The sequence below is a fragment of the Carassius carassius genome, chromosome 23, assembly GCF_963082965.1.
Source record: "Carassius carassius chromosome 23, fCarCar2.1, whole genome shotgun sequence".
NCBI classification, from domain to species: domain Eukaryota; kingdom Metazoa; phylum Chordata; class Actinopteri; order Cypriniformes; family Cyprinidae; genus Carassius; species Carassius carassius.
The window spans coordinates 582,501-601,606 of record NC_081777.1 but is presented as its reverse complement, the minus strand read 5'-3'; the positions used below and the strand labels follow the sequence as shown (position 1 = coordinate 601,606).

Below are 19,106 nucleotides of genomic sequence, written 5' to 3'. Positions count from 1 at the left end.
TACACAGTGGAAGGAGCATTTGTCATATCAGAGGCTTCTTTATTACACGCTTCAATAATTATGAAAACATAGCTGAATTAAAACATTTGACTTCATACTTTTAATGGAAAGAGGAGATGGCTTGACCCCGACATGATTTGAACACGCAACCTTCTGATCTGGAGTCAGACACGCTACCATTGCGCCACGAGGTCTTCGAAGTCAAGTTGTTGCTTCCTTTGGACTAATCCAACACATAAAGCTGCCTAATTTTCCCCAATAACCTCAAGAGGTAAGGATTTCTGAATTTCTTGCCAACTTTTGGTGCCTTAAGCTTTTCCCATCCTTTGATAACTCAGCCGGTAGATCAGATGACTGTAGATGAGTTGTTGTCCTTTGTACGGCTCTTGAAGCATTCACCATTAAAAGCAGCCTAATTTTTCCCAGTAACCTCAAAAGTTAAGGATTTCTGAATTTCTTGGAAAGTTTTGGTGCCTTGCACATTTCCCATCATTAGATAGCTCAGCTGGTAGAGTGGAGGACTCTAGATGAGTTGTTGGGTATCCTTAGGTTGCTGGTTCGATTCCGGCTCGAAGGAGTGTGATTTTAAACTCAGCACAAATATTTTTACATTTCCTTTAGATTTCGTATTGCCCGTTGAAAAGAGCCAATAGATCAAGATACAAATATAACACTTTACACAGTGGAAGGAGCATTTGTCATATCAGAGGCTTCTTTATTACACGCTTCAATAATTATGAAAACATAGCTGAATTAAAACATTTGACTTCATACATTTAATGGAAAGAGGAGATGGCTTGACCCCGACATGATTTGAACACGCAACCTTCTGATCTGGAGTCAGACACGCTACCATTGCGCCACGAGGTCTTCGAAGTCAAGTTGTTGCTTCCTTTGGACTAATCCACCACATAAAGCTGCCTAATTTTCCCCAATAACCTCAAGAGGTAAGGATTTCTGAATTTCTTGCCAACTTTTGGTGCCTTAAGCTTTTCCCATCCTTTGATAACTCAGCCGGTAGATCAGATGACTTTAGATGAGTTGTTGTCCTTTGTACGGCCCCTTGAAGCATTCACCACAAAAAGCAGCCTAATTTTTCCCAATAACCTCAAAAGTTAAGGATTTCTGAATTTCTTGGACAGTTTTGGTGCCTTGCACATTTCCCATCCTTCGATAGCTCAGCTGGTAGAGCGAAGGACTGTAGATGAGTTGTTGGGTATCCTTAGGTCGCTGGTTCGATTCCGGCTCGAAGGAGTGTGATTTTAAACTCAACACAAATATTTTTACATTTCCTTTAGATTTCGTATTGCCCGTTGAAAAAAGCCAATAGATCAAGATACAAATATAACACTTTACACAGTGGAAGGAGCATTTGTCATATCAGAGGCTTCTTTTTTAGATGCTTCAATAATTATGAAAACATATTTGAATTAAAACATTTGACTTCATACTTTTAATGGTAAGAGGAGATGGCTTGACCCCGAAGTGATTTGAACACGCAACCTTCTGATCTGGAGTCAGACGCGCTACCGTTGCGCCACGAGGTCTTCGAAGTCAAATTGTTGCTTCTTTTGGACTCATTCATCACATAAAGCTGCCTAATTTTCCCCAATAACCTCAAGAGGTAAGGATTTCTGAATTTCTTGCCAACTTTTGGTGCCTTAAGCTTTTCCCATCCTTTGATAACTCAGCCGCTAGATCAGATGACTGTAGATGAGTTGTTGTCCTTTGTACGGCCCTTGAAGCATTCATCACAAAAAGCAGCCTAATTTTTCCCAATAACCTTTAAAAGTTAAGGATTTCTGAATTTCTTGGAAAGTTTTGGTGCCTTGCACATTTCCCATCCTTCGATAGCTCAGCTGGTAGAGCGGAGGACTGTAGACGAGTTGTTGGGTATCCTTAGGTCGCTGGTTCGATTCCGGCTCGCAGGAGTGTTATTTTAAACTCAGCACAAATATTTTTACATTTCCTTTAGATTTCGTATTGCCCGTTGAAAAGAGCCAATAGATCAAGATACAAATATTACACTTTACACAGTGGAAGGAGCATTTGTCATATCAGAGGCTTCTTTATTACACGCTTCAATAATTATGAAAACACAGCTGAATTAAAACATTTGACTTCATACTTTTAATGGAAAGAGGAGATGGCTTGACCCCAACATGATTTGAACACGCAACCTTCTGATCTGGAGTCAGACACGCTACCATTGCGCCACGAGGTCTTCGAAGTCAAGTTGTTGCTTCCTTTGGACTAATCCACCACATAAAGCTGACTAATTTTCCCCAATAACCTCAAGAGGTAAGGATTTCTGAATTTCTTGCCAACTTTTGGTGCCTTAAGCTTTTCCCATCCTTTGATAACTCAGCCGGTAGATCAGATGACTGTAGATGAGTTGTTGTCCTTTGTACGGCCCTTGAAGCATTCACCACAAAAAGCAGCCTAATTTTTCCCAATAACCTCAAAAGTTAAGGATTTCTGAATTTCTTGGAAAGTTTTGGTGCCTTGCACATTTCCCATCCTTCGATAGCTCAGCTGGTAGAGCGAAGGACTGTAGATGAGTTGTTGGGTATCCTTAGGTCGCTGGTTCGATTCCGGCTCGAAGGAGTGTGATTTTAAACTCAACACAAATATTTTTACATTTCCTTTAGATTTCGTATTGCCCGTTGAAAAAAGCCAATAGATCAAGATACAAATATAACACTTTACACAGTGGAAGGAGCATTTGTCATATCAGAGGCTTCTTTTTTAGATGCTTCAATAATTATGAAAACATAGCTGAATTAAAACATTTGACTTCATACTTTTAATGGTAAGAGGAGATGGCTTGACCCCGAAGTGATTTGAACACGCAACCTTCTGATCTGGAGTCAGACGCGCTACCGTTGCGCCACGAGGTCTTCGAAGTCAAATTGTTGCTTCTTTTGGACTCATTCATCACATAAAGCTGCCTAATTTTCCCCAATAACCTCAAGAGGTAAGGATTTCTGAATTTCTTGCCAACTTTTGGTGCCTTAAGCTTTTCCCATCCTTTGATAACTCAGCCGCTAGATCAGATGACTGTAGATGAGTTGTTGTCCTTTGTACGGCCCTTGAAGCATTCATCACAAAAAGCAGCCTAATTTTTCCCAATAACCTTTAAAAGTTAAGGATTTCTGAATTTCTTGGAAAGTTTTGGTGCCTTGCACATTTCCCATCCTTCGATAGCTCAGCTGGTAGAGCGGAGGACTGTAGACGAGTTGTTGGGTATCCTTAGGTCGCTGGTTCGATTCCGGCTCGAAGGAGTGTTATTTTAAACTCAGCACAAATATTTTTACATTTCCTTTAGATTTCGTATTGCCCGTTGAAAAGAGCCAATAGATCAAGATACAAATATAACACTTTACACAGTGGAAGGAGCATTTGTCATATCAGAGGCTTCTTTATTACACGCTTCAATAATTATGAAAACATAGCTGAATTAAAACATTTGACTTCATACTTTTAATGGAAAGAGGAGATGGCTTGACCCCGACATGATTTGAACACGCAACCTTCTGACCTGGAGTCAGACACGCTACCATTGCGCCACGAGGTCTTCGAAGTCAAGTTGTTGCTTCCTTTGGACTAATCCACCACATAAAGCTGCCTAATTTTCCCCAATAACCTCAAGAGGTAAGGATTTCTGAATTTCTTGCCAACTTTTGGTGCCTTAAGCTTTTCCCATCCTTTGATAACTCAGCCGGTAGATCAGATGACTGTAGATGAGTTGTTGTCCTTTGTACGGCTCTTGAAGCATTCACCATTAAAAGCAGCCTAATTTTTCCCAGTAACCTCAAAAGTTAAGGATTTCTGAATTTCTTGGAAAGTTTTGGTGCCTTGCACATTTCCCATCATTAGATAGCTCAGCTGGTAGAGTGGAGGACTCTAGATGAGTTGTTGGGTATCCTTAGGTCGCTGGTTCGATTCCGGCTCGAAGGAGTGTGATTTTAAACTCAGCACAAATATTTTTACATTTCCTTTAGATTTCGTATTGCCCGTTGAAAAGAGCCAATAGATCAAGATACAAATATAACACTTTACACAGTGGAAGGAGCATTTGTCATATCAGAGGCTTCTTTATTACACGCTTCAATAATTATTAAAACATAGGGTAATTAAAACATTTGACTTCATACTTCTAATGGTAAGAGGAGATGGCTTGACCCCGACGTGATTTGAACACGCAACCTTCTCATCTGGAGTCAGACGCGCTACCGTTGCGCCACGAGGTTTTCGAAGTCAAATTGTTGCTTCTTTTGGACTCATTCATCACATAAAGCTGCCTAATTTTCCCCAATAACCTCAAGAGGTAAGGATTTCTGAATTTCTTGCCAACTTTTGGTGCCTTAAGCTTTTCCCATCCTTTGATAACTCAGCCGGTAGATCAGATGACTGTAGATGAGTTGTTGTCCTTTGTACGGCCCTTGAAGCATTCATCACAAAAAGCAGCCTAATTTTTCCCAATAACCTTTAAAAGTTAAGGATTTCTGAATTTCTTGGAAAGTTTTGGTGCCTTGCACATTTCCCATCCTTCGATAGCTCAGCTGGTAGAGCGAAGGACTGTAGATGAGTTGTTGGGTATCCTTAGGTCGCTGGTTTGATTCCGGCTCGAAGGAGTGTGATTTTAAACTCAACACAAATATTTTTACATTTCCTTTAGATTTCGTATTGCCCGTTGAAAAAAGCCAATAGATCAAGATACAAATATAACACTTTACACAGTGGAAGGAGCATTTGTCATATCAGAGGCTTCTTTTTTAGATGCTTCAATAATTATGAAAACATAGCTGAATTAAAACATTTGACTTCATACTTTTAATGGTAAGAGGAGATGGCTTGACCCCGACGTGATTTGAACACGCAACCTTCTGATCTGGAGTCAGACGCGCTACCGTTGCGCCACGAGGTCTTCGAAGTAAAATTGTTGCTTCTTTTGGACTCATTCATCACATAAAGCTGCCTAATTTTCCCCAATAACCTCAAGATGTAAGGATTTCTGAATTTCTTGCCAACTTTTGGTGCCTTAAGCTTTTCCCATCCTTTGATAACTCAGCCGCTAGATCAGATGACTGTAGATGAGTTGTTGTCCTTTGTACGGCCCTTGAAGCATTCATCACAAAAAGCAGCCTAATTTTTCCCAATAACCTTTAAAAGTTAAGGATTTCTGAATTTCTTGGAAAGTTTTGGTGCCTTGCACATTTCCCATCCTTCGATAGCTCAGCTGGTAGAGCGGAGGACTGTAGACGAGTTGTTGGGTATCCTTAGGTCGCTGGTTCGATTCCGGCTCGAAGGAGTGTTATTTTAAACTCAGCACAAATATTTTTACATTTCCTTTAGATTTCGTATTGCCCGTTGAAAAAAGCCAATAGATCAAGATACAAATATAACACTTTACACAGTGGAAGTAGCATTTGTCATATCAGAGGCTTCTTTTTTACACGCTTCAATAATTATGAAAACATAGCTGAATTAAAACATTTGACTTCATACTTTTAATGGAAAGAGGAGATGGCTTGACCCCGACATGATTTGAACACGCAACCTTCTGATCTGGAGTCAGACGCGCTACCATTGCGCCACGAGGTCTTCGAAGTCAAGTTGTTGCTTCCTTTGGACTAATCCACCACATAAAGCTGCCTAATTTTCCCCAATAACCTCAAGAGGTAAGGATTTCTGAATTTCTTGCCAACTTTTGGTGCCTTAAGCTTTTCCCATCCTTTGATAACTCAGCCGGTAGATCAGATGACTGTAGATGAGTTGTTGTCCTTTGTACGGCCCTTGAAGCATTCACCACAAAAAGCAGCCTAATTTTTCCCAATAACCTCAAAAGTTAAGGATTTCTGAATTTCTTGGACAGTTTTGGTGCCTTGCACATTTCCCATCCTTCGATAGCTCAGCTGGTAGAGCGAAGGACTGTAGATGAGTTGTTGGGTATCCTTAGGTCGCTGGTTCGATTCCGGCTCGAAGGAGTGTGATTTTAAACTCAACACAAATATTTTTACATTTCCTTTAGATTTCGTATTGCCCGTTGAAAAAAGCCAATAGATCAAGATACAAATATAACACTTTACACAGTGGAAGGAGCATTTGTCATATCAGAGGCTTCTTTTTTAGATGCTTCAATAATTATGAAAACATAGCTGAATTAAAACATTTGACTTCATACTTTTAATGGTAAGAGGAGATGGCTTGACCCCGAAGTGATTTGAACACGCAACCTTCTGATCTGGAGTCAGACGCGCTACCGTTGCGCCACGAGGTCTTCGAAGTCAAATTGTTGCTTCTTTTGGACTCATTCATCACATAAAGCTGCCTAATTTTCCCCAATAACCTCAAGAGGTAAGGATTTCTGAATTTCTTGCCAACTTTTGGTGCCTTAAGCTTTTCCCATCCTTTGATAACTCAGCCGCTAGATCAGATGACTGTAGATGAGTTGTTGTCCTTTGTACGGCCCTTGAAGCATTCATCACAAAAAGCAGCCTAATTTTTCCCAATAACCTTTAAAAGTTAAGGATTTCTGAATTTCTTGGAAAGTTTTGGTGCCTTGCACATTTCCCATCCTTCGATAGCTCAGCTGGTAGAGCGGAGGACTGTAGACGAGTTGTTGGGTATCCTTAGGTCGCTGGTTCGATTCCGGCTCGAAGGAGTGTTATTTTAAACTCAGCACAAATATTTTTACATTTCCTTTAGATTTCGTATTGCCCGTTGAAAAGAGCCAATAGATCAAGATACAAATATAACACTTTACACAGTGGAAGGAGCATTTGTCATATCAGAGGCTTCTTTATTACACGCTTCAATAATTATGAAAACACAGCTGAATTAAAACATTTGACTTCATACTTTTAATGGAAAGAGGAGATGGCTTGACCCCAACATGATTTGAACACGCAACCTTCTGATCTGGAGTCAGACACGCTACCATTGCGCCACGAGGTCTTCAACGTCAAGTTGTTGCTTCCTTTGTACTCATTCACCACATAAAGCTGCCTAATTTTCCCCAATAACCTCAAGAGGTAAGGATTTCTGAATGTCTTGCCAACTTTTGGTGCCTTAAGCTTTTCCCATCCTTTGATAACTCAGCCGGTAGATCAGATGACTGTAGATGAGTTGTTGTCCTTTGTACGGCTCTTGAAGCATTCACCATTAAAAGCAGCCTAATTTTTCCCAGTAACCTCAAAAGTTAAGGATTTCTGAATTTCTTGGAAAGTTTTGGTGCCTTGCACATTTCCCATCATTAGATAGCTCAGCTGGTAGAGTGGAGGACTCTAGATGAGTTGTTGGGTATCCTTAGGTTGCTGGTTCGATTCCGGCTCGAAGGAGTGTGATTTTAAACTCAGCACAAATATTTTTACATTTCCTTTAGATTTCGTATTGCCCGTTGAAAAGAGCCAATAGATCAAGATACAAATATAACACTTTACACAGTGGAAGGAGCATTTGTCATATCAGAGGCTTCTTTATTACACGCTTCAATAATTATGAAAACATAGCTGAATTAAAACATTTGACTTCATACTTTTAATGGAAAGAGGAGATGGCTTGACCCCGACATGATTTGAACACGCAACCTTCTGATCTGGAGTCAGACACGCTACCATTGCGCCACGAGGTCTTCGAAGTCAAGTTGTTGCTTCCTTTGGACTAATCCACCACATAAAGCTGCCTAATTTTCCCCAATAACCTCAAGAGGTAAGGATTTCTGAATTTCTTGCCAACTTTTGGTGCCTTAAGCTTTTCCCATCCTTTGATAACTCAGCCGGTAGATCAGATGACTGTAGATGAGTTGTTGTCCTTTGTACGGCCCTTGAAGCATTCACCACAAAAAGCAGCCTAATTTTTCCCAATAACCTCAAAAGTTAAGGATTTCTGAATTTCTTGGACAGTTTTGGTGCCTTGCACATTTCCCATCCTTCGATAGCTCAGCTGGTAGAGCGAAGGACTGTAGATGAGTTGTTGGGTATCCTTAGGTCGCTGGTTTGATTCCGGCTCGAAGGAGTGTGATTTTAAACTCAACACAAATATTTTTACATTTCCTTTAGATTTCGTATTGCCCGTTGAAAAAAGCCAATAGATCAAGATACAAATATAACACTTTACACAGTGGAAGGAGCATTTGTCATATCAGAGGCTTCTTTTTTAGATGCTTCAATAATTATGAAAACATAGCTGAATTAAAACATTTGACTTCATACTTTTAATGGTAAGAGGAGATGGCTTGACCCAGACGTGATTTGAACACGCAACCTTCTGATCTGGAGTCAGACGCGCTACCGTTGCGCCACGAGGTCTTCGAAGTCAAGTTGTTGCTTCTTTTGGACTCATTCATCACATAAAGCTGCCTAATTTTCCCCAATAACCTCAAGAGGTAAGGATTTCTGAATTTCTTGCCAACTTTTGGTGCCTTAAGCTTTTCCCATCCTTTGATAACTCAGCCGCTAGATCAGATGACTGTAGATGAGTTGTTGTCCTTTGTACGGCCCTTGAAGCATTCATCACAAAAAGCAGCCTAATTTTTCCCAATAACCTTTAAAAGTTAAGGATTTCTGAATTTCTTGGAAAGTTTTGGTGCCTTGCACATTTCCCATCCTTCGATAGCTCAGCTGGTAGAGCGGAGGACTGTAGACGAGTTGTTGGGTATCCTTAGGTCGCTGGTTCGATTCTGGCTCGAAGGAGTGTTATTTTAAACTCAGCACAAATATTTTTACATTTCCTTTAGATTTCGTATTGCCCGTTGAAAAGAGCCAATAGATCAAGATACAAATATAACACTTTACACAGTGGAAGGAGCATTTGTCATATCAGAGGCTTCTTTATTACACGCTTCAATAATTATGAAAACATAGCTGAATTAAAACATTTGACTTCATACTTTTAATGGAAAGAGGAGATGGCTTGACCCCGACATGATTTGAACACGCAACCTTCTGATCTGGAGTCAGACACGCTACCATTGCGCCACGAGGTCTTCGAAGTCAAGTTGTTGCTTCCTTTGGACTAATCCAACACATAAAGCTGCCTAATTTTCCCCAATAACCTCAAGAGGTAAGGATTTCTGAATTTCTTGCCAACTTTTGGTGCCTTAAGCTTTTCCCATCCTTTGATAACTCAGCCGGTAGATCAGATGACTGTAGATGAGTTGTTGTCCTTTGTACGGCTCTTGAAGCATTCACCATTAAAAGCAGCCTAATTTTTCCCAGTAACCTCAAAAGTTAAGGATTTCTGAATTTCTTGGAAAGTTTTGGTGCCTTGCACATTTCCCATCATTAGATAGCTCAGCTGGTAGAGTGGAGGACTCTAGATGAGTTGTTGGGTATCCTTAGGTTGCTGGTTCGATTCCGGCTCGAAGGAGTGTGATTTTAAACTCAGCACAAATATTTTTACATTTCCTTTAGATTTCGTATTGCCCGTTGAAAAGAGCCAATAGATCAAGATACAAATATAACACTTTACACAGTGGAAGGAGCATTTGTCATATCAGAGGCTTCTTTATTACACGCTTCAATAATTATGAAAACATAGCTGAATTAAAACATTTGACTTCATACATTTAATGGAAAGAGGAGATGGCTTGACCCCGACATGATTTGAACACGCAACCTTCTGATCTGGAGTCAGACACGCTACCATTGCGCCACGAGGTCTTCGAAGTCAAGTTGTTGCTTCCTTTGGACTAATCCACCACATAAAGCTGCCTAATTTTCCCCAATAACCTCAAGAGGTAAGGATTTCTGAATTTCTTGCCAACTTTTGGTGCCTTAAGCTTTTCCCATCCTTTGATAACTCAGCCGGTAGATCAGATGACTTTAGATGAGTTGTTGTCCTTTGTACGGCCCCTTGAAGCATTCACCACAAAAAGCAGCCTAATTTTTCCCAATAACCTCAAAAGTTAAGGATTTCTGAATTTCTTGGACAGTTTTGGTGCCTTGCACATTTCCCATCCTTCGATAGCTCAGCTGGTAGAGCGAAGGACTGTAGATGAGTTGTTGGGTATCCTTAGGTCGCTGGTTCGATTCCGGCTCGAAGGAGTGTGATTTTAAACTCAACACAAATATTTTTACATTTCCTTTAGATTTCGTATTGCCCGTTGAAAAAAGCCAATAGATCAAGATACAAATATAACACTTTACACAGTGGAAGGAGCATTTGTCATATCAGAGGCTTCTTTTTTAGATGCTTCAATAATTATGAAAACATATTTGAATTAAAACATTTGACTTCATACTTTTAATGGTAAGAGGAGATGGCTTGACCCCGAAGTGATTTGAACACGCAACCTTCTGATCTGGAGTCAGACGCGCTACCGTTGCGCCACGAGGTCTTCGAAGTCAAATTGTTGCTTCTTTTGGACTCATTCATCACATAAAGCTGCCTAATTTTCCCCAATAACCTCAAGAGGTAAGGATTTCTGAATTTCTTGCCAACTTTTGGTGCCTTAAGCTTTTCCCATCCTTTGATAACTCAGCCGCTAGATCAGATGACTGTAGATGAGTTGTTGTCCTTTGTACGGCCCTTGAAGCATTCATCACAAAAAGCAGCCTAATTTTTCCCAATAACCTTTAAAAGTTAAGGATTTCTGAATTTCTTGGAAAGTTTTGGTGCCTTGCACATTTCCCATCCTTCGATAGCTCAGCTGGTAGAGCGGAGGACTGTAGACGAGTTGTTGGGTATCCTTAGGTCGCTGGTTCGATTCCGGCTCGCAGGAGTGTTATTTTAAACTCAGCACAAATATTTTTACATTTCCTTTAGATTTCGTATTGCCCGTTGAAAAGAGCCAATAGATCAAGATACAAATATTACACTTTACACAGTGGAAGGAGCATTTGTCATATCAGAGGCTTCTTTATTACACGCTTCAATAATTATGAAAACACAGCTGAATTAAAACATTTGACTTCATACTTTTAATGGAAAGAGGAGATGGCTTGACCCCAACATGATTTGAACACGCAACCTTCTGATCTGGAGTCAGACACGCTACCATTGCGCCACGAGGTCTTCGAAGTCAAGTTGTTGCTTCCTTTGGACTAATCCACCACATAAAGCTGACTAATTTTCCCCAATAACCTCAAGAGGTAAGGATTTCTGAATTTCTTGCCAACTTTTGGTGCCTTAAGCTTTTCCCATCCTTTGATAACTCAGCCGGTAGATCAGATGACTGTAGATGAGTTGTTGTCCTTTGTACGGCCCTTGAAGCATTCACCACAAAAAGCAGCCTAATTTTTCCCAATAACCTCAAAAGTTAAGGATTTCTGAATTTCTTGGAAAGTTTTGGTGCCTTGCACATTTCCCATCCTTCGATAGCTCAGCTGGTAGAGCGGAGGACTGTAGACGAGTTGTTGGGTATCCTTAGGTCGCTGGTTCGATTCCGGCTCGAAGGAGTGTTATTTTAAACTCAACACAAATATTTTTACATTTCCTTTAGATTTCGTATTGCCCGTTGAAAAAAGCCAATAGATCAAGATACAAATATAACACTTTACACAGTGGAAGTAGCATTTGTCATATCAGAGGCTTCTTTTTTACACGCTTCAATAATTATGAAAACATAGCTGAATTAAAACATTTGACTTCATACTTTTAATGGAAAGAGGAGATGGCTTGACCCCGACATGATTTGAACACACAACCTTCTGATCTGGAGTCAGACGCGCTACCATTGCGCCACGAGGTCTTCGAAGTCAAGTTGTTGCTTCCTTTGGACTAATCCACCACATAAAGCTGCCTAATTTTCCCCAATAACCTCAAGAGGTAAGGATTACTGAATTTCTTGCCAACTTTTGGTGCCTTAAGCTTTTCCCATCCTTTGATAACTCAGCCGGTAGATCAGATGATTGTAGATGAGTTGTTGTCCTTTGTACGGCCCTTGAAGCATTCACCACAAAAAGCAGCCTAATTTTTCCCAATAACCTCAAAAGTTAAGGATTTCTGAATTTCTTGGACAGTTTTGGTGCCTTGCACATTTCCCATCCTTCGATAGCTCAGCTGGTAGAGCGAAGGACTGTAGATGAGTTGTTGGGTATCCTTAGGTCGCTGGTTTGATTCCGGCTCGAAGGAGTGTGATTTTAAACTCAACACAAATATTTTTACATTTCCTTTAGATTTCGTATTGCCCGTTGAAAAAAGCCAATAGATCAAGATACAAATATAACACTTTACACAGTGGAAGGAGCATTTGTCATATCAGAGGCTTCTTTTTTTAGATGCTTCAATAATTATGAAAACATAGCTGAATTAAAACATTTGACTTCATACTTTTAATGGTAAGAGGAGATGGCTTAACCCCGACGTGATTTGAACACGCAACCTTCTGATCTGGAGTCAGACGCGCTACCGTTGCGCCACGAGGTCTTCGAAGTAAAATTGTTGCTTCTTTTGGACTCATTCATCACATAAAGCTGCCTAATTTTCCCCAATAACCTCAAGATGTAAGGATTTCTGAATTTCTTGCCAACTTTTGGTGCCTTAAGCTTTTCCCATCCTTTGATAACTCAGCCGCTAGATCAGATGACTGTAGATGAGTTGTTGTCCTTTGTACGGCCCTTGAAGCATTCATCACAAAAAGCAGCCTAATTTTTCCCAATAACCTTTAAAAGTTAAGGATTTCTGAATTTCTTGGAAAGTTTTGGTGCCTTGCACATTTCCCATCCTTCGATAGCTCAGCTGGTAGAGCGGAGGACTGTAGACGAGTTGTTGGGTATCCTTAGGTCGCTGGTTCGATTCCGGCTCGAAGGAGTGTTATTTTAAACTCAGCACAAATATTTTTACATTTCCTTTAGATTTCGTATTGCCCGTTGAAAAAAGCCAATAGATCAAGATACAAATATAACACTTTACACAGTGGAAGTAGCATTTGTCATATCAGAGGCTTCTTTTTTACACGCTTCAATAATTATGAAAACATAGCTGAATTAAAACATTTGACTTCATACTTTTAATGGAAAGAGGAGATGGCTTGACCCCAACATGATTTGAACACGCAACCTTCTGATCTGGAGTCAGACGCGCTACCATTGCGCCACGAGGTCTTCGAAGTCAAGTTGTTGCTTCCTTTGGACTAATCCACCACATAAAGCTGCCTAATTTTCCCCAATAACCTCAAGAGGTAAGGATTTCTGAATTTCTTGCCAACTTTTGGTGCCTTAAGCTTTTCCCATCCTTTGATAACTCAGCCGGTAGATCAGATGACTGTAGATGAGTTGTTGTCCTTTGTACGGCCCTTGAAGCATTCACCACAAAAAGCAGCCTAATTTTTCCCAATAACCTCAAAAGTTAAGGATTTCTGAATTTCTTGGACAGTTTTGGTGCCTTGCACATTTCCCATCCTTCGATAGCTCAGCTGGTAGAGCGAAGGACTGTAGATGAGTTGTTGGGTATCCTTAGGTCGCTGGTTCGATTCCGGCTCGAAGGAGTGTGATTTTAAACTCAACACAAATATTTTTACATTTCCTTTAGATTTCGTATTGCCCGTTGAAAAAAGCCAATAGATCAAGATACAAATATAACACTTTACACAGTGGAAGGAGCATTTGTCATATCAGAGGCTTCTTTTTTAGATGCTTCAATAATTATGAAAACATAGCTGAATTAAAACATTTGACTTCATACTTTTAATGGTAAGAGGAGATGGCTTGACCCCAAAGTGATTTGAACATGCAACCTTCTGATCTGGAGTCAGACGCGCTACCGTTGCGCCACGAGGTCTTCGAAGTCAAATTGTTGCTTCTTTTGGACTCATTCATCACATAAAGCTGCCTAATTTTCCCCAATAACCTCAAGAGGTAAGGATTTCTGAATTTCTTGCCAACTTTTGGTGCCTTAAGCTTTTCCCATTCTTTGATAACTCAGCTGCTAGATCAGATGACTGTAGATGAGTTGTTGTCCTTTGTACGGCCCTTGAAGCATTCATCACAAAAAGCAGCCTAATTTTTCCCAATAACCTTTAAAAGTTAAGGATTTCTGAATTTCTTGGAAAGTTTTGGTGCCTTGCACATTTCCCATCCTTCGATAGCTCAGCTGGTAGAGCGGAGGACTGTAGACGAGTTGTTGGGTATCCTTAGGTCGCTGGTTCGATTCCGGCTCGAAGAAGTGTTATTTTAAACTCACCACAAATATTTTTACATTTCCTTTAGATTTCGTATTGCCCGTTGAAAAAAGCCAATAGATCAAGATACAAATATAACACTTTACACAGTGGAAGTAGCATTTGTCATATCAGAGGCTTCTTTTTTACACGCTTCAATAATTATGAAAACATAGCTGAATTAAAACATTTGACTTCATACTTTTAATGGAAAGAGGAGATGGTTTGACCCCGACATGATTTCAACACACAACCTTCTGATCTGGAGTCAGACGCGCTACTGTTGCGCCACTAGGTCTTCAAAGTCAAGTTGTTGCTTCCTTTGTACTCATTCACCACATAAAGCTGCCTAATTTTCCCCAATAACCTCAAGAGGTAAGGATTTCTGAATGTCTTGCCAACTTTTGGTGCCTTAAGCTTTTCCCATCCTTTGATAACTCAGCCGGTAGATCAGATGACTGTAGATGAGTTGTTGTCCTTTGTACGGCTCTTGAAGCATTCACCATTAAAAGCAGCCTAATTTTTCCCAGTAACCTCAAAAGTTAAGGATTTCTGAATTTCTTGGAAAGTTTTGGTGCCTTGCACATTTCCCATCATTAGATAGCTCAGCTGGTAGAGTGGAGGACTCTAGATGAGTTGTTGGGTATCCTTAGGTCGCTGGTTCGATTCCGGCTCGAAGGAGTGTGATTTTAAACTCAGCACAAATATTTTTACATTTCCTTTAGATTTCGTATTGCCCGTTGAAAAGAGCCAATAGATCAAGATACAAATATAACACTTTACACAGTGGAAGGAGCATTTGTCATATCAGAGGCTTCTTTTTTACACGCTTCAATAATTATGAAAACATAGCTGAATTAAAACATTTGACTTCATACTTTTAATGGAAAGAGGAGATGGCTTGACCCCGACATGATTTGAACACGCAACCTTCTGATCTGGAGTCAGACACGCTACCATTGCGCCACGAGGTCTTCGAAGTCAAGTTGTTGCTTCCTTTGGACTAATCCATCACATAAAGCTGCCTAATTTTCCCCAATAACCTCAAGAGGTAAGGATTTCTGAATTTCTTGCCAACTTTTGGTGCCTTAAGCTTTTCCCATCCTTTGATAACTCAGCCGGTAGATCAGATGACTGTAGATGAGTTGTTGTCCTTTGTACGGCCCTTGAAGCATTCACCACAAAAAGCAGCCTAATTTTTCCCAATAACCTCAAAAGTTAAGGATTTCTGAATTTCTTGGACAGTTTTGGTGCCTTGCACATTTCCCATCCTTCGATAGCTCAGCTGGTAGAGCGAAGGACTGTAGATGAGTTGTTGGGTATCCTTAGGTCGCTGGTTCGATTCCGGCTCGAAGGATTGTGATTTTAAACTCAACACAAATATTTTTACATTTCCTTTAGATTTCGTATTGCCCGTTGAAAAAAGCCAAAAGATCAAGATACAAATATAACACTTTACACAGTGGAAGGAGCATTTGTCATATCAGAGGCTTCTTTTTTAGATGCTTCAATAATTATAAAAACATAGCTGAATTAAAACATTTGACTTCATACTTTTAATGGTAAGAGGAGATGGCTTGTCCCCGACGTGATTTGAACACGCAACCTTCTGATCTGGAGTCAGACGCGCTACCGTTGCGCCACGAGATCTTCGAAGTCAAATTGTTGCTTCCTTTGGACTCATTCATCACATAAAGCTGCCTAATTTTCCCCAATAACCTCAAGAGGTAAGGATTTCTGAATTTCTTGCCAACTTTTGGTGCCTTAAGCTTTTCCCATCCTTTGATAACTCAGCCGGTAGATCAGATGACTGTAGATGAGTTGTTGTCCTTTGTACGGCTCTTGAAGCATTCACCACAAAAAGCAGCCTAATTTTTCCCAGTAACCTCAAAAGTTAAGGATTTCTGAATTTCTTGGAAAGTTTTGGTGCCTTGCACATTTTCCATCATTAGATAGCTCAGCTGGTAGAGTGGAGGACTCTAGATGAGTTGTTGGGTATCCTTAGGTCGCTGGTTCGATTCTGGCTCGAAGGAGTGTGATTTTAAACTCAGCACAAATATTTTTACATTTCCTTTAGATTTCGTATTGCCCGTTGAAAAAAGCCAATAGATCAAGATACAAATATAACACTTTACACAGTGGAAGGAGCATTTGTCATATCAGAGGCTTCTTTATTACACTCTTCAATAATTATGAAAACATAGCTGAATTAAAACATTTGACTTCATACTTTTAATGGAAAGAGGAGATGGCTTGACCCCGACATGATTTGAACACGCAACCTTCTGATCTGGAGTCAGACACGCTACCATTGGGCCACGAGGTCTTCGAAGTCAAGTTGTTGCTTCCTTTGGACTAATCCACCACATAAAGCTGCCTAATTTTCCCCAATAACCTCAAGAGGTAAGGATTTCTGAATTTCTTGCCAACTTTTGGTGCCTTAAGCTTTTCCCATCCTTTGATAACTCAGCCGGTAGATCAGATGACTGTAGATGAGTTGTTGTCCTTTGTACGGCCCTTGAAGCATTCACCACAAAAAGCAGCCTAATTTTTCCCAATAACCTCAAAAGTTAAGGATTTCTGAATTTCTTGGACAGTTTTGGTGCCTTGCACATTTCCCATCCTTCGATAGCTCAGCTGGTAGAGCGAAGGACTGTAGATGAGTTGTTGGGTATCCTTAGGTCGCTGGTTTGATTCCGGCTCGAAGGAGTGTGATTTTTAACTCAACACAAATATTTTTACATTTCCTTTAGATTTCGTATTGCCCGTTGAAAAAAGCCAATAGATCAAGATACAAATATAACACTTTACACAGTGGAAGGAGCATTTGTCATATCAGAGGCTTCTTTTTTAGATGCTTCAATAATTATGAAAACATAGCTGAATTAAAACATTTGACTTCATACTTTTAATGGAAAGAGGAGATGGCTTGACCCCGACATGATTTGAACACGCAACCTTCTGATCTGGAGTCAGACGCGCTACCATTGCGCTACGAGGTCTTCGAAGTCAAGTTGTTGCTTCCTTTGGACTAATCCACCACATAAAGCTGCCTTATTTTCCCCAATAACCTCAAGAGGTAAGGATTTCTGAATTTCTTGCCAACTTTTGGTGCCTTAAGCTTTTCCCATCCTTTGATAACTCAGCCGGTAGATCAGATGACTGTAGATGAGTTGTTGTCCTTTGTACGGCCCTTGAAGCATTCACCACAAAAAGCAGCCTAATTGTTCCCAATAACCTCAAAAGTTAAGGATTTCTGAATTTCTTGGACAGTTTTGGTGCCTTGCACATTTCCCATCCTTCGATAGCTTCGCTGGTAGAGCGAAGGACTGTAGATGAGTTGTTGGGTATCCTTAAGTTGCTGGTTCGATTCCGGCTCGAAGGAGTGTGATTTTAAACTCAACACAAATATTTTTACATTTCCTTTAGATTTCGTATTGCCCGTTGAAAAAAGCCAATAGATCAAGATACAAATATAACACTTTACACAGTGGAAGGAGCATTTGTCATATCAGAGGCTTCTTTTTTAGATGCTTCAATAATTATGAAAACATAGCTGAATTAAAACATTTGACTTCATACTTTTAATGGTAAGAGGAGATGGCTTGACCCCGACGTGATTTGAACACGCAACCTTCTGATCTGGAGTCAGACGCGCTACCGTTGCGCCACGAGGTCTTCGAAGTCAAATTGTTGCTTCCTTTGGACTCATTCATCACATAAAGCTGCCTAATTTTCCCCAATAACCTCAAGAGGTAAGGATTTCTGAATTTCTTGCCAACTTTTGGTGCCTTAAGCTTTTCCCATCCTTTGATAACTCAGCCGGTAGATCAGATGACTGTAGATGAGTTGTTGTCCTTTGTACAGCTCTTGAAGCATTCACCACAAAAAGCAGCCTAATTTTTCCCAGTAACCTCAAAAGTTAAGGATTTCTGAATATCTTGGAAAGTTTTGGTGCCTTGCACATTTTCCATTATTAGATAGCTCAGCTTGTAGAGTGGAGGACTCTAGATGAGTTGTTGGGTATCCTTAGGTCGCTGGTTCGATTCTGGCTCGAAGGAGTGTGATTTTAAACTCAGCACAAATATTTTTACATTTCCTTTAGATTTCGTATTGCCCGTTGAAAAAAGCCAATAGATCAAGATACAAATATAACACTTTACACAGTGGAAGGAGCATTTGTCATATCAGAGGCTTCTTTATTACACTCTTCAATAATTATGAAAACATAGCTGAATTAAAACATTTGACTTCATACTTTTAATGGAAAGAGGAGATGGCTTGACCCCGACATGATTTGAACACGCAACCTTCTGATCTGGAGTCAGACACGCTACCATTGCGCCACGAGGTCTTCGAAGTCAAGTTGTTGCTTCCTTTGGACTAATCCACCACATAAAGCTGCCTAATTTTCCCCAATAACCTAAAGAGGTAAGGATTTCTGAATTTCTTGCCAACTTTTGGTCCCTTAAGCTTTTCCCATCCTTTGATAACTCAGCCGGTAGATCAGATGACTGTAGATGAGTTGTTGTCCTTTGTACGGCCCTTGAAGCATTCACCACAAAAAGCAGCCTAATTTTTCCCAATAACCTCAAAAGTTAAGGATTTCTGAATTTCTTGGACAGTTTTGGTGCCTTGCACATTTCCCATCCTTCGATAGCTCAGCTGGTAGAGCGAAGGACTGTAGATGAGTTGTTGGGTATCCTTAGGTCGCTGGTTCGATTCCGGCTCGAAGGAGTGTGATTTTAAACTCAACACAAATATTTTTACATTTCCTTTAGATTTCGTATTGCCCGTTGAAAAAAGCCAATAGATCAAGATACAAATATAAAACTTTACACAGTGGAAGGAGCATTTGTCATATCAGAGGCTTCTTTTTTAGATGCTTCAATAATTATGAAAACATAGCTGAATTAAAACATTTGACTTCATACTTTTAATGGTAAGAGGAGATGGCTTGACCCCAACGTGATTTGAACACGCAACCTGCTGATCTGGAGTC

At 40.2% G+C, this 19,106-nt stretch overlaps 47 non-coding genes across 47 annotated transcripts in view; 20 read left to right on the top strand and 27 right to left on the bottom strand.

The window, feature by feature from the left end:
- Positions 1-122: 122 nt before the first annotated feature.
- trnaw-cca (transfer RNA tryptophan (anticodon CCA)) lies at positions 123-194 on the bottom strand. Its single transcript has one exon. It is a non-coding gene; the product is annotated as a tRNA-Trp (tRNA).
- A 604-nt stretch (positions 195-798) lies between these two features.
- Positions 799-870, bottom strand: trnaw-cca (transfer RNA tryptophan (anticodon CCA)). Its single transcript has one exon. It is a non-coding gene; the product is annotated as a tRNA-Trp (tRNA).
- A 297-nt stretch (positions 871-1,167) lies between these two features.
- trnay-gua (transfer RNA tyrosine (anticodon GUA)) lies at positions 1,168-1,254 on the top strand. The gene is given in 2 exon segments: positions 1,168-1,204; positions 1,219-1,254. It is a non-coding gene; the product is annotated as a tRNA-Tyr (tRNA).
- Positions 1,255-1,475: 221 nt separating this feature from the next.
- Positions 1,476-1,547, bottom strand: trnaw-cca (transfer RNA tryptophan (anticodon CCA)). The gene has a single exon. It is a non-coding gene; the product is annotated as a tRNA-Trp (tRNA).
- Positions 1,548-1,844: 297 nt separating this feature from the next.
- Positions 1,845-1,931, top strand: trnay-gua (transfer RNA tyrosine (anticodon GUA)). Its single transcript is given in 2 exon segments — positions 1,845-1,881; positions 1,896-1,931. It is a non-coding gene; the product is annotated as a tRNA-Tyr (tRNA).
- Positions 1,932-2,152: 221 nt separating this feature from the next.
- Positions 2,153-2,224, bottom strand: trnaw-cca (transfer RNA tryptophan (anticodon CCA)). The gene has a single exon. It is a non-coding gene; the product is annotated as a tRNA-Trp (tRNA).
- Positions 2,225-2,520: 296 nt separating this feature from the next.
- Positions 2,521-2,607, top strand: trnay-gua (transfer RNA tyrosine (anticodon GUA)). Its single transcript is given in 2 exon segments — positions 2,521-2,557; positions 2,572-2,607. It is a non-coding gene; the product is annotated as a tRNA-Tyr (tRNA).
- Positions 2,608-2,828: 221 nt separating this feature from the next.
- trnaw-cca (transfer RNA tryptophan (anticodon CCA)) lies at positions 2,829-2,900 on the bottom strand. The gene has a single exon. It is a non-coding gene; the product is annotated as a tRNA-Trp (tRNA).
- A 297-nt stretch (positions 2,901-3,197) lies between these two features.
- Positions 3,198-3,284, top strand: trnay-gua (transfer RNA tyrosine (anticodon GUA)). The gene is given in 2 exon segments: positions 3,198-3,234; positions 3,249-3,284. It is a non-coding gene; the product is annotated as a tRNA-Tyr (tRNA).
- Positions 3,285-3,505: 221 nt separating this feature from the next.
- Positions 3,506-3,577, bottom strand: trnaw-cca (transfer RNA tryptophan (anticodon CCA)). The gene has a single exon. It is a non-coding gene; the product is annotated as a tRNA-Trp (tRNA).
- Positions 3,578-4,181: 604 nt separating this feature from the next.
- trnaw-cca (transfer RNA tryptophan (anticodon CCA)) lies at positions 4,182-4,253 on the bottom strand. Its single transcript has one exon. It is a non-coding gene; the product is annotated as a tRNA-Trp (tRNA).
- A 297-nt stretch (positions 4,254-4,550) lies between these two features.
- Positions 4,551-4,637, top strand: trnay-gua (transfer RNA tyrosine (anticodon GUA)). Its single transcript is given in 2 exon segments — positions 4,551-4,587; positions 4,602-4,637. It is a non-coding gene; the product is annotated as a tRNA-Tyr (tRNA).
- Positions 4,638-4,858: 221 nt separating this feature from the next.
- On the bottom strand, positions 4,859-4,930 carry trnaw-cca (transfer RNA tryptophan (anticodon CCA)). Its single transcript has one exon. It is a non-coding gene; the product is annotated as a tRNA-Trp (tRNA).
- Positions 4,931-5,227: 297 nt separating this feature from the next.
- On the top strand, positions 5,228-5,314 carry trnay-gua (transfer RNA tyrosine (anticodon GUA)). The gene is given in 2 exon segments: positions 5,228-5,264; positions 5,279-5,314. It is a non-coding gene; the product is annotated as a tRNA-Tyr (tRNA).
- A 221-nt stretch (positions 5,315-5,535) lies between these two features.
- trnaw-cca (transfer RNA tryptophan (anticodon CCA)) lies at positions 5,536-5,607 on the bottom strand. The gene has a single exon. It is a non-coding gene; the product is annotated as a tRNA-Trp (tRNA).
- A 296-nt stretch (positions 5,608-5,903) lies between these two features.
- Positions 5,904-5,990, top strand: trnay-gua (transfer RNA tyrosine (anticodon GUA)). Its single transcript is given in 2 exon segments — positions 5,904-5,940; positions 5,955-5,990. It is a non-coding gene; the product is annotated as a tRNA-Tyr (tRNA).
- Positions 5,991-6,211: 221 nt separating this feature from the next.
- Positions 6,212-6,283, bottom strand: trnaw-cca (transfer RNA tryptophan (anticodon CCA)). The gene has a single exon. It is a non-coding gene; the product is annotated as a tRNA-Trp (tRNA).
- A 297-nt stretch (positions 6,284-6,580) lies between these two features.
- Positions 6,581-6,667, top strand: trnay-gua (transfer RNA tyrosine (anticodon GUA)). Its single transcript is given in 2 exon segments — positions 6,581-6,617; positions 6,632-6,667. It is a non-coding gene; the product is annotated as a tRNA-Tyr (tRNA).
- Positions 6,668-6,888: 221 nt separating this feature from the next.
- On the bottom strand, positions 6,889-6,960 carry trnaw-cca (transfer RNA tryptophan (anticodon CCA)). Its single transcript has one exon. It is a non-coding gene; the product is annotated as a tRNA-Trp (tRNA).
- Positions 6,961-7,564: 604 nt separating this feature from the next.
- On the bottom strand, positions 7,565-7,636 carry trnaw-cca (transfer RNA tryptophan (anticodon CCA)). The gene has a single exon. It is a non-coding gene; the product is annotated as a tRNA-Trp (tRNA).
- Positions 7,637-7,932: 296 nt separating this feature from the next.
- Positions 7,933-8,019, top strand: trnay-gua (transfer RNA tyrosine (anticodon GUA)). The gene is given in 2 exon segments: positions 7,933-7,969; positions 7,984-8,019. It is a non-coding gene; the product is annotated as a tRNA-Tyr (tRNA).
- A 221-nt stretch (positions 8,020-8,240) lies between these two features.
- On the bottom strand, positions 8,241-8,312 carry trnaw-cca (transfer RNA tryptophan (anticodon CCA)). Its single transcript has one exon. It is a non-coding gene; the product is annotated as a tRNA-Trp (tRNA).
- Positions 8,313-8,609: 297 nt separating this feature from the next.
- Positions 8,610-8,696, top strand: trnay-gua (transfer RNA tyrosine (anticodon GUA)). The gene is given in 2 exon segments: positions 8,610-8,646; positions 8,661-8,696. It is a non-coding gene; the product is annotated as a tRNA-Tyr (tRNA).
- A 221-nt stretch (positions 8,697-8,917) lies between these two features.
- trnaw-cca (transfer RNA tryptophan (anticodon CCA)) lies at positions 8,918-8,989 on the bottom strand. Its single transcript has one exon. It is a non-coding gene; the product is annotated as a tRNA-Trp (tRNA).
- Positions 8,990-9,593: 604 nt separating this feature from the next.
- On the bottom strand, positions 9,594-9,665 carry trnaw-cca (transfer RNA tryptophan (anticodon CCA)). The gene has a single exon. It is a non-coding gene; the product is annotated as a tRNA-Trp (tRNA).
- A 297-nt stretch (positions 9,666-9,962) lies between these two features.
- On the top strand, positions 9,963-10,049 carry trnay-gua (transfer RNA tyrosine (anticodon GUA)). Its single transcript is given in 2 exon segments — positions 9,963-9,999; positions 10,014-10,049. It is a non-coding gene; the product is annotated as a tRNA-Tyr (tRNA).
- Positions 10,050-10,270: 221 nt separating this feature from the next.
- Positions 10,271-10,342, bottom strand: trnaw-cca (transfer RNA tryptophan (anticodon CCA)). The gene has a single exon. It is a non-coding gene; the product is annotated as a tRNA-Trp (tRNA).
- Positions 10,343-10,639: 297 nt separating this feature from the next.
- Positions 10,640-10,726, top strand: trnay-gua (transfer RNA tyrosine (anticodon GUA)). The gene is given in 2 exon segments: positions 10,640-10,676; positions 10,691-10,726. It is a non-coding gene; the product is annotated as a tRNA-Tyr (tRNA).
- A 221-nt stretch (positions 10,727-10,947) lies between these two features.
- Positions 10,948-11,019, bottom strand: trnaw-cca (transfer RNA tryptophan (anticodon CCA)). The gene has a single exon. It is a non-coding gene; the product is annotated as a tRNA-Trp (tRNA).
- Positions 11,020-11,315: 296 nt separating this feature from the next.
- Positions 11,316-11,402, top strand: trnay-gua (transfer RNA tyrosine (anticodon GUA)). Its single transcript is given in 2 exon segments — positions 11,316-11,352; positions 11,367-11,402. It is a non-coding gene; the product is annotated as a tRNA-Tyr (tRNA).
- A 221-nt stretch (positions 11,403-11,623) lies between these two features.
- trnaw-cca (transfer RNA tryptophan (anticodon CCA)) lies at positions 11,624-11,695 on the bottom strand. The gene has a single exon. It is a non-coding gene; the product is annotated as a tRNA-Trp (tRNA).
- A 296-nt stretch (positions 11,696-11,991) lies between these two features.
- Positions 11,992-12,078, top strand: trnay-gua (transfer RNA tyrosine (anticodon GUA)). The gene is given in 2 exon segments: positions 11,992-12,028; positions 12,043-12,078. It is a non-coding gene; the product is annotated as a tRNA-Tyr (tRNA).
- Positions 12,079-12,300: 222 nt separating this feature from the next.
- Positions 12,301-12,372, bottom strand: trnaw-cca (transfer RNA tryptophan (anticodon CCA)). Its single transcript has one exon. It is a non-coding gene; the product is annotated as a tRNA-Trp (tRNA).
- A 297-nt stretch (positions 12,373-12,669) lies between these two features.
- trnay-gua (transfer RNA tyrosine (anticodon GUA)) lies at positions 12,670-12,756 on the top strand. Its single transcript is given in 2 exon segments — positions 12,670-12,706; positions 12,721-12,756. It is a non-coding gene; the product is annotated as a tRNA-Tyr (tRNA).
- Positions 12,757-12,977: 221 nt separating this feature from the next.
- On the bottom strand, positions 12,978-13,049 carry trnaw-cca (transfer RNA tryptophan (anticodon CCA)). Its single transcript has one exon. It is a non-coding gene; the product is annotated as a tRNA-Trp (tRNA).
- A 296-nt stretch (positions 13,050-13,345) lies between these two features.
- On the top strand, positions 13,346-13,432 carry trnay-gua (transfer RNA tyrosine (anticodon GUA)). The gene is given in 2 exon segments: positions 13,346-13,382; positions 13,397-13,432. It is a non-coding gene; the product is annotated as a tRNA-Tyr (tRNA).
- A 590-nt stretch (positions 13,433-14,022) lies between these two features.
- trnay-gua (transfer RNA tyrosine (anticodon GUA)) lies at positions 14,023-14,109 on the top strand. The gene is given in 2 exon segments: positions 14,023-14,059; positions 14,074-14,109. It is a non-coding gene; the product is annotated as a tRNA-Tyr (tRNA).
- Positions 14,110-15,006: 897 nt separating this feature from the next.
- On the bottom strand, positions 15,007-15,078 carry trnaw-cca (transfer RNA tryptophan (anticodon CCA)). Its single transcript has one exon. It is a non-coding gene; the product is annotated as a tRNA-Trp (tRNA).
- A 296-nt stretch (positions 15,079-15,374) lies between these two features.
- Positions 15,375-15,461, top strand: trnay-gua (transfer RNA tyrosine (anticodon GUA)). Its single transcript is given in 2 exon segments — positions 15,375-15,411; positions 15,426-15,461. It is a non-coding gene; the product is annotated as a tRNA-Tyr (tRNA).
- Positions 15,462-15,682: 221 nt separating this feature from the next.
- trnaw-cca (transfer RNA tryptophan (anticodon CCA)) lies at positions 15,683-15,754 on the bottom strand. Its single transcript has one exon. It is a non-coding gene; the product is annotated as a tRNA-Trp (tRNA).
- Positions 15,755-16,358: 604 nt separating this feature from the next.
- On the bottom strand, positions 16,359-16,430 carry trnaw-cca (transfer RNA tryptophan (anticodon CCA)). Its single transcript has one exon. It is a non-coding gene; the product is annotated as a tRNA-Trp (tRNA).
- Positions 16,431-16,726: 296 nt separating this feature from the next.
- trnay-gua (transfer RNA tyrosine (anticodon GUA)) lies at positions 16,727-16,813 on the top strand. Its single transcript is given in 2 exon segments — positions 16,727-16,763; positions 16,778-16,813. It is a non-coding gene; the product is annotated as a tRNA-Tyr (tRNA).
- A 221-nt stretch (positions 16,814-17,034) lies between these two features.
- Positions 17,035-17,106, bottom strand: trnaw-cca (transfer RNA tryptophan (anticodon CCA)). The gene has a single exon. It is a non-coding gene; the product is annotated as a tRNA-Trp (tRNA).
- Positions 17,107-17,710: 604 nt separating this feature from the next.
- On the bottom strand, positions 17,711-17,782 carry trnaw-cca (transfer RNA tryptophan (anticodon CCA)). The gene has a single exon. It is a non-coding gene; the product is annotated as a tRNA-Trp (tRNA).
- Positions 17,783-18,386: 604 nt separating this feature from the next.
- Positions 18,387-18,458, bottom strand: trnaw-cca (transfer RNA tryptophan (anticodon CCA)). The gene has a single exon. It is a non-coding gene; the product is annotated as a tRNA-Trp (tRNA).
- Positions 18,459-18,754: 296 nt separating this feature from the next.
- On the top strand, positions 18,755-18,841 carry trnay-gua (transfer RNA tyrosine (anticodon GUA)). Its single transcript is given in 2 exon segments — positions 18,755-18,791; positions 18,806-18,841. It is a non-coding gene; the product is annotated as a tRNA-Tyr (tRNA).
- Positions 18,842-19,062: 221 nt separating this feature from the next.
- The window catches only part of trnaw-cca (transfer RNA tryptophan (anticodon CCA)), a 72-nt gene continuing 28 nt past the window's right edge, over positions 19,063-19,106 (bottom strand). Inside the window, exon 1 of the tRNA in view lies at positions 19,063-19,106. This exon is cut by the window's right edge and continues 28 nt beyond it. This is a non-coding gene — a tRNA (tRNA-Trp).